This window comes from Panicum virgatum, chromosome 1K, assembly GCF_016808335.1.
Source record: "Panicum virgatum strain AP13 chromosome 1K, P.virgatum_v5, whole genome shotgun sequence".
NCBI lineage: Eukaryota > Viridiplantae > Streptophyta > Magnoliopsida > Poales > Poaceae > Panicum > Panicum virgatum.
Window position 1 is genome coordinate 39227024 of NC_053136.1, and position 7174 is coordinate 39234197.

The 7174-nt window shown below is 41.8% G+C and overlaps 1 long non-coding RNA gene across 5 annotated transcripts; it reads right to left on the minus strand.

The window, feature by feature from the left end:
* Positions 1 to 3500: 3500 nt before the first annotated feature.
* Positions 3501 to 5812, minus strand: LOC120706809. Of its 5 annotated transcripts, none has more exons than XR_005688445.1 (4): positions 5393 to 5812; positions 5189 to 5326; positions 4248 to 4413; positions 3501 to 3591 (listed from the first exon to the last, which is right to left on the minus strand). It is a non-coding gene; the product is annotated as an uncharacterized LOC120706809 (long non-coding RNA). The 5 variants fall into 5 exon arrangements; XR_005688447.1 differs by having other exon boundaries at positions 5189 to 5303; positions 5393 to 5804; XR_005688439.1 differs by having other exon boundaries at positions 5219 to 5326; positions 5393 to 5774.
* Between the last annotated feature and the right edge of the window lie 1362 nt (positions 5813 to 7174).

Here is a 7174-nt window from a genome sequence, read left to right on the forward strand (position 1 = left end):
GCCCAAGGCCCAGTAACACCCTTCGGTGATTTGGCCTACTACTTGCACCGCACAATGCCCAGACACCCAATTCTCCAAGGTACAATTGTGTTCATACCCTCGTTTTGGATGCCAATGGTAATTTTGCTCCTGCTTTTAGATTTTATGCTTTTGCCCCTGTGGTTTTGAAATGAAGGGGTAGTTTGCCACTGTTTCTAACAAGTATTAATGGCTTGGCATTTAGATTAATTAAAAATTAAAAAAATGCTTTTGCACCGCCTCCTTCCCGTGTGGAGACCAGGGTTTTTTTATCCGACTGTTTGGACCGAACCGCCGGCGCCCGGTTCCGGCTAACCGGTCCGGTTTGACCGGTTACCGGTAAAAACCGGTCAAACTCAAATTTGAATTCAAAACCCGCAGTTATACCGGTTTCGAACGGCTAACCGGCCGGTTAGACCGGTTTACCGGTCCGGTTTGACCGGTTACCGGTCGGTTTGACTGGTAACCGGTCGGTTTGACTGGTAACCCGCTAAATTCAATTTTTTTTCTTTTTTTGTTTAAATTCAAATATCCGTAAAGTATACTAAATGAATGTTTGTATAATATGTTTTAGCCTAAATGAACCCTCCAACCCTTTTTGTACTATTTTTACATTGTATTTGTATACTTTTGTCTGCACATTTTTTTTGTTTAACTTCAAATGCTCGCAAAGTATACTAAATGAACGAATATTTGAAAAAATTTGACATCATTAAATTCGTCGCAACTTGAAGTATTTTTACGATTTTTTTGGAATTTTTCCATTTTTTAGAATTCAAATTTAAAATTTGAATTTGGGCCGGTTTAAAACCGGCCGGAACCGGAACCGGTCCGGGCTGGTTAGACCGGTAACCGCGGTAACCGGACCGGTTCCGGCCGGTTTGGTGAACCCTGGTGGAGACCTAGCGAGCGGTGGCCGGCGACACGGTACGGTGGCGAGGCAGGGGCGGACTGCTGCGGTCGGGAGGAGGGCGGCACGGTGCCAGGTTTGCCTGCGGCGGACTACGGAATTCGGGAGGCGGCGAGACCTAGCGGTGAGGTGGGCGTGGACTGTTGGAAATAATCTTTTCATATAGATGTATTAGTGTATCATGCATGTGTAATGTGGTTAGGAGTTTTTGCTAGTAGTCATGGGAAGTCTCTAGCAATGTGGAGCCGCTTTTCAGCTAGAAAGATTAGTCAAATTGGATTTGATCACTAGCTAGAATCACTGTAGCAGGTTGGTCGCTGTAGCAACCGGCCTGAAAGTCCTATAAAAGGGGCATCAACTCTCCTCTGTGAGACACGTGACAGAAGATGTAAGGTTGCTAGATTCAAAGGTCTTGTGAATGTGTATGGTAGAAGCTAGCAAGTGTAAGAAAGTAGGACTTGGTTGTGAAAATCAAATTAGTAGTAGAGCTTGTGAAGATCAAGCAAGAGTAGCATATGTGTATGCATAAAACAAATTAGCGGGCTAGAGCAATTCTGTCCCAGTTGAAACTCGGACAGACAAAGAGAGTCCTATCTCATACTTGCCAGCGAGGGAATTGGCGAACAACTTTAGGGGGCGTTTAGTTTTTTTTGGGTGAAAATTTTTGGATGTCACGTCAATATTTGACCAGATGTCGAGAGGGTTTTTCGAACACTAATTAAAAAACTAATTTCAGAACTCACTTGGAAACCGCGAGATGAATCTTTTGAGGCCTTTGACCGCATCATTAGCACATGTGGGGTTACTGTAGCACTTATGGCTAATCATACACTAATTAGACTTAAAAGATTCGTCTCGTCGTGTACATCCAAACTGTGTAATTAGTTTTGTTATTTAATTACATTTAGTTCTTCATACATGTGTTCAAAAGAGAGATCAAAATTTTTGGAACTAAACGGGCTCTTAGTTACCCCTCAACACGGACTGCGACGGTCAGGAGGAGGGCAGCGCGGGGCCAGGCCTGCCTGCGTGGATAACGGCTGTCGGGAGGCGGCGACCTAGCGGCGAGGTAGGCGCGTAGTGCGGCACAACGGCAGCTGAGGCTGTGTTTAGATTCAAAATTTCTCTATCTAAACTTCACTATTTATTTATCACATCAAATTTTTTGTCTCATGCATGGAGCATTAAATATATTAAATATAGTTAAATAAAAAACTAATTGCATAGTTTTGATGTACACGACGAGACGAATCTTTTGATCCTAGTTAGGTCACGATAAGACAACAATTACCACAAACAAACAAAACATGCTACAATGTCCGATGTGATTTTTTTAGTACCATTTTACAAATCTAAACACAACCTGAGAGGAGGGCGCGCGGCGCGAGGCCAAGCCTACGCAGACTGCGTTGGCCAGGAGGCGGAGCGCGCCGCGCGGGGCCAAGCCGGGTAGCTGCTGACGTAGAGTACAATCAGGGAAACACTCCGGTTTGTCACCTAATAGCTACTCTACCAAATTTTTGCGATGTAGTGGTAATTTTTGTCGTTTGGCAAGTGAATACTAATAATTCTGTAACATGCGATGCAAGTTTTAGAGTCTGCGCCCTGAGAGAGCATGTATCTGTGAGTTTGGCCGTGTTGCATACGTACTTACCATCTCAGCATAAATCATGGTCTATCGTCCATGATGTGAAGCAGGGAATTTATATGAATTTATATAGAACTAGGCGTATGACCCGCGCATTTGCACGGCTAGTATTGAAAATTGAAAATTTTGTGTTTTTGTATCCTTACTATTTTTTTTAAAAAAATATACTATTTTAAACCACATGTCACCTTTTTTGTTATCGTAAACTATACCTTAGTGCTGATAAAAAACAATTCAAATCTGGCCTACCATAGTAACAATTTGCTTTGTTTAGCTTTAATAATATTATGCATATAATTATTTCTATTTTTTCTTATTTCGATTGAATCAATTTTGTTGGCTTTAGTTTTTCTTATTAAGAGTATATGTTTGTAACTTATACATAGCAAAATGATATTTTAGATTTAATTTTTCATAATGGCAATAGTGGGTAATTTTTATTTTGGTGTAAGGGTATTTTGGACTAATATTTATCGTAATGGCAATGATGGGTATTTTTTATTTTTTATTTTTTCCCTAATTAACGTTGGAATTTCTATACTTTGAGAGCAAATGTAGAGACTCCTTTTGTTGGCCAAATATTAAGATAATAGAATTTGAGCTGTTATTAAACTCAAATACTTGGGGGCCCACTAAAGAGGATATGTGTTGAGGGCAAGATACGTTGGTTTGATCTTTAAATGAAGAGTTACTTGTGGCATTAGGGTGAGTAATAACATATATTGAGTTATTCGTAGCATAAGTAATGGATCCCAACCTACAAAGACACTATATACTAGGCAGTCCCCCCGCATTGCGCGGGGCATGTTTGGTAATACTTACTGTAATTATGGGCATACAGAAAGATTATTGAAACTCCCAATTACATTTTTTTGAAGTATTATGTATTAAATAAAGGATAAAGAGTGAACAGATCACAGAACCTAAACACGTGAACAGACTATTCTTGAAATGATATCTTGCAGAGATGATTTGATGGTGGCACCTTGCTGTCACACTTTTCATCAAGGAGCAGCTGTAGTAGCAAGGGAAACACCAAAAAAAAACGTTATGTCATTCATTAGCCTATTCCTTGGCTTTCATGCAAATGATTTAGCAATCAGAAGCATAAAGATTGTTCGCATCAAAAATAGTTAAACAGGATGCGAGATTAAGTTGTCCAAAGTAGGTTCATGTCTTTCTAGAACTGGCTAGATGGCATGCAAGGGCCATCACAGGAATGCTTTGACGACGAATGAGCAAGAAATAAGGAATGCACATGGTAAAATTATCACCCATTGTAGAGCGGCTAGATAGGTGCAGTATTGCTTTTGAAAAATTATAACTCTTTGTAGAGTGGCTAAATTGGTGCAGTATTGCTTTCAAACTGAAATTTGTGTGAAATAAATGATGAGGTATTACGTACACTGATTAGGAATGTTTTAAGTGGGATAGGAGAAGAGATAAGTACATTCACGGAAGGTTGACATTTTGATATTCAACATGCTGCACAGTGTGAGGTCATGTTCTGTCATAAGCAAACAGTAATGGCACATTTCACTTTTTTATCATGTAAGGAATAGCATATCTCCTTTTTAGAAGGTCGAGAGTTCTGACCTGATTTTTCTACTGGTTTCAGTTAACAGGGGCACTGGAAGAGTACATATACTGCAAAAATAGGTGCAGACTAACCTCCAGATTTACAGGTCATTATGCCACCTGAGGCACCTTCAGATTAATTGAAGAGGCATACTCAGCTGTTTGGCTGTCAACTGCTGAAATAACAGCAAGATATGTTGGTTTAAATTTCTGGATGCTCTGATTCGAGAAATGAGTCTGTAAGTAGAATAGACGATGCCTGAAAACCAAAGATGTGCGGAGGTATGAGGAAATTGCAAGAATGTAAAGGAGCAAATTTGTTTCCATAACAACAAAAGATAACACATAGGCTCCCAAATAATAACTAAGTTTAGGTAAGCCGTAAGCATAATAATAATCTGTGAATAGTTGAACAATAATATTTGTACCATTGAGTTTAGGTAGGCAACTCCCTGCCAACACATGCAGAGAATTAAGTAAAAAAAAAAGCGCATTGCACATATGCCCAAGTCTGAGGGTGGTTCAAATGTTCAACACCACATTTATTGGTATTTCATAAATTGTTGCCATTCCAGAATGACTTAATAAGATTCTCAGTGGCTGGAAGGGTGGTTCAATATTATATTTATTGATATATCATAAATCACTACCATTCCAGAATGGCCTAATAAGATTCTCAGTGGATCCATTGCAATGTGGTTCAATATTATATTTATTGATATGTCATAAATTGCTACCATTCCAGAATGGCTTAATAAGATTCTCAGTGGATCCATTGCATTGTGGCTCAATATTATATTTGTTGATATATCATAAATCGCTACTATTCCAGAATGGGTTAATAAGATTCTCAGTGGATCCATTGCATTGCACATACTGTTTTGGAAGCAATAATTCTGAAATTAGCTTCGTAGCCTGAAAACTACAGATGTACAGAGGTATGAGCGAAAAGGAGCAAAACCATTTCCACAGCAACAAACGATAGTACATAGGCTTCGAATTAATAGGTAAGTTTAGGTAGACAAAATGCTGACTTGTGAATAGTTGCATAATAATATCTGTACCCTTCAGTTTAGGCAGCGGACTCCGTGGCAACAGATGCGGCATAAGCCCCATTTAATATGGTGAATCACAAATTGCAGCCGGCATCTGAAGCATATGAGTGTACACGACTGCACAAAATTCATATCATTTTCAAGGGAATATGTAGTAGTCTGTACTCATTAGTTAGTGCTCACCAGAGGTGCCCAGGAATCCCGGCGGCTGGCAGAGCTTGGCTGGATGCTGGAACCTGGAGGACGTTCGCACGGCCTAAAGGCACTGGCGGGGCATCTCCGGCTCGACACGGACACGGGAGTGGGACCAAGGGAGACGCCGGCGCCCGGGCTGCTCCGCTAGGGTCTGCTTGCGCTGGGGCTCCGAGGTAGCGCATCACAGCGTTGGGACGTCAGAGCAAGGAAGAGGCAGGGGTGGAGTGCGCGGCGCTGGGACAGACGGAGCACCTGGCGAATCTGAGCCGGTGAGGGCGGAGCTGCGGCCTCGCGGCACCGCGGCCACCAGCGGCGGGCTCGCAACCTCTGTGCGGGTTGGGGGGGGGGATGGCGCTCGGGAGCGCGGCCGCTCAGAGCGGCGCCGGAGGCAGTGGCTGGGAGCGGCGGCGCCACGGTCGGGATCGTGCGAGGGGAAGGTTCGGGAGACTGGAGAGAGAGAGGATGGATGAGTCACGAAATATCTGGCTGATTAATTTCGTAGCAGAAGTCGGGAGGGCAACAATGACCAGGGGAAGCCGCTACATGCGGAAGCAGCTCCAACCGATCACATCCAATGGCTCGGAGATCCGACGGCAGCTGCTGGTGGGTGACGTGGCCGGCTGAGGAGCAAGAAGTGGTATACAGAAATAAGGAATATGGTAGATAGAATAAAGACCTCAATGGGACAACGTATCTAGGTCTTAAATATACGAAGTACAATGCGGTTACTCAAATCTTGGATATTTGTCTGATTCACAGTGCCATATGAGAGTCTGGACTCTGGATATGTGTTTCTGAGAGAGTCCCCTCCGACAGCAGAGTAGTTGCTAGCTCTTAGAAGACATATAATATAATCTACTTAACTTTTGACACAGTTTTTTATTCTTGTGAGTCATGGCTGTTATAGGCTTAAATAGTATTGGAATCTCTTATAGATAGTCTCTTGACCAAGAGCTACTTACAAGCTTTTTTGGCTCCCTCTCTCATTCACGTCAGCAAGAGTTAGCACAAGAGTTAGCCATTGGGATGCTCTTAGTGTGGAAAGCCGGTTCTCTCATGAAGATCGAGTATTGAACAAACACTTGTTGCCTAGCTTGTCAACTAATCGTTCAGATAGCATAGCTAGCTCCCTATGTAATTAACTACAGAAGAGTGTATTTCGTTAAGAAAGTCACTATACTATATACTTCATACTTGAATCACTGGTGGTGTGGGAGTGGATATTCCCCAACTGCTGTATGATGATAGCAGTGCTTGCATTGCACAGATGAACAATATATAGTTATATATATCAGCCGTTCATGACGTAAAAATAATATTTACCCAAGTATTTCTATCCTTTCGGCTGGCAGGAAGGAAAAGAGATGGAAATTTCAATGGATTAAGTGAAAACCTGGCCGATCTTTTCACCATGTCCTTGCCAGCTCCGATCCTCTGTTTCAAACCATATCTGAGATTCATGATCTGCTTGCCTCATGAATTTTAGTGTTATACTTTTTTCCCTTTAGTTGAGATCTTCCATAGGGCTTTCTCATCGTGAGATTGTTAATGAGGCAACGCGTACCATTTAAGTGTTTTCTCGTCATTGTCTTCTCACTAGGTTTCCGGATGCAGTTTGTGAAGCATGAGCATAGTGTGTTGGTATTGTATCAAGGAATAATGTTGTGATATACTCGTAGTGTCTAAAGTCGCTCCCAATGGATTTTCATTTTCATTTACTAGAGTGTCACGTAAACAATTTTGATGACACGGTAAAATTTTAAAGAAGAT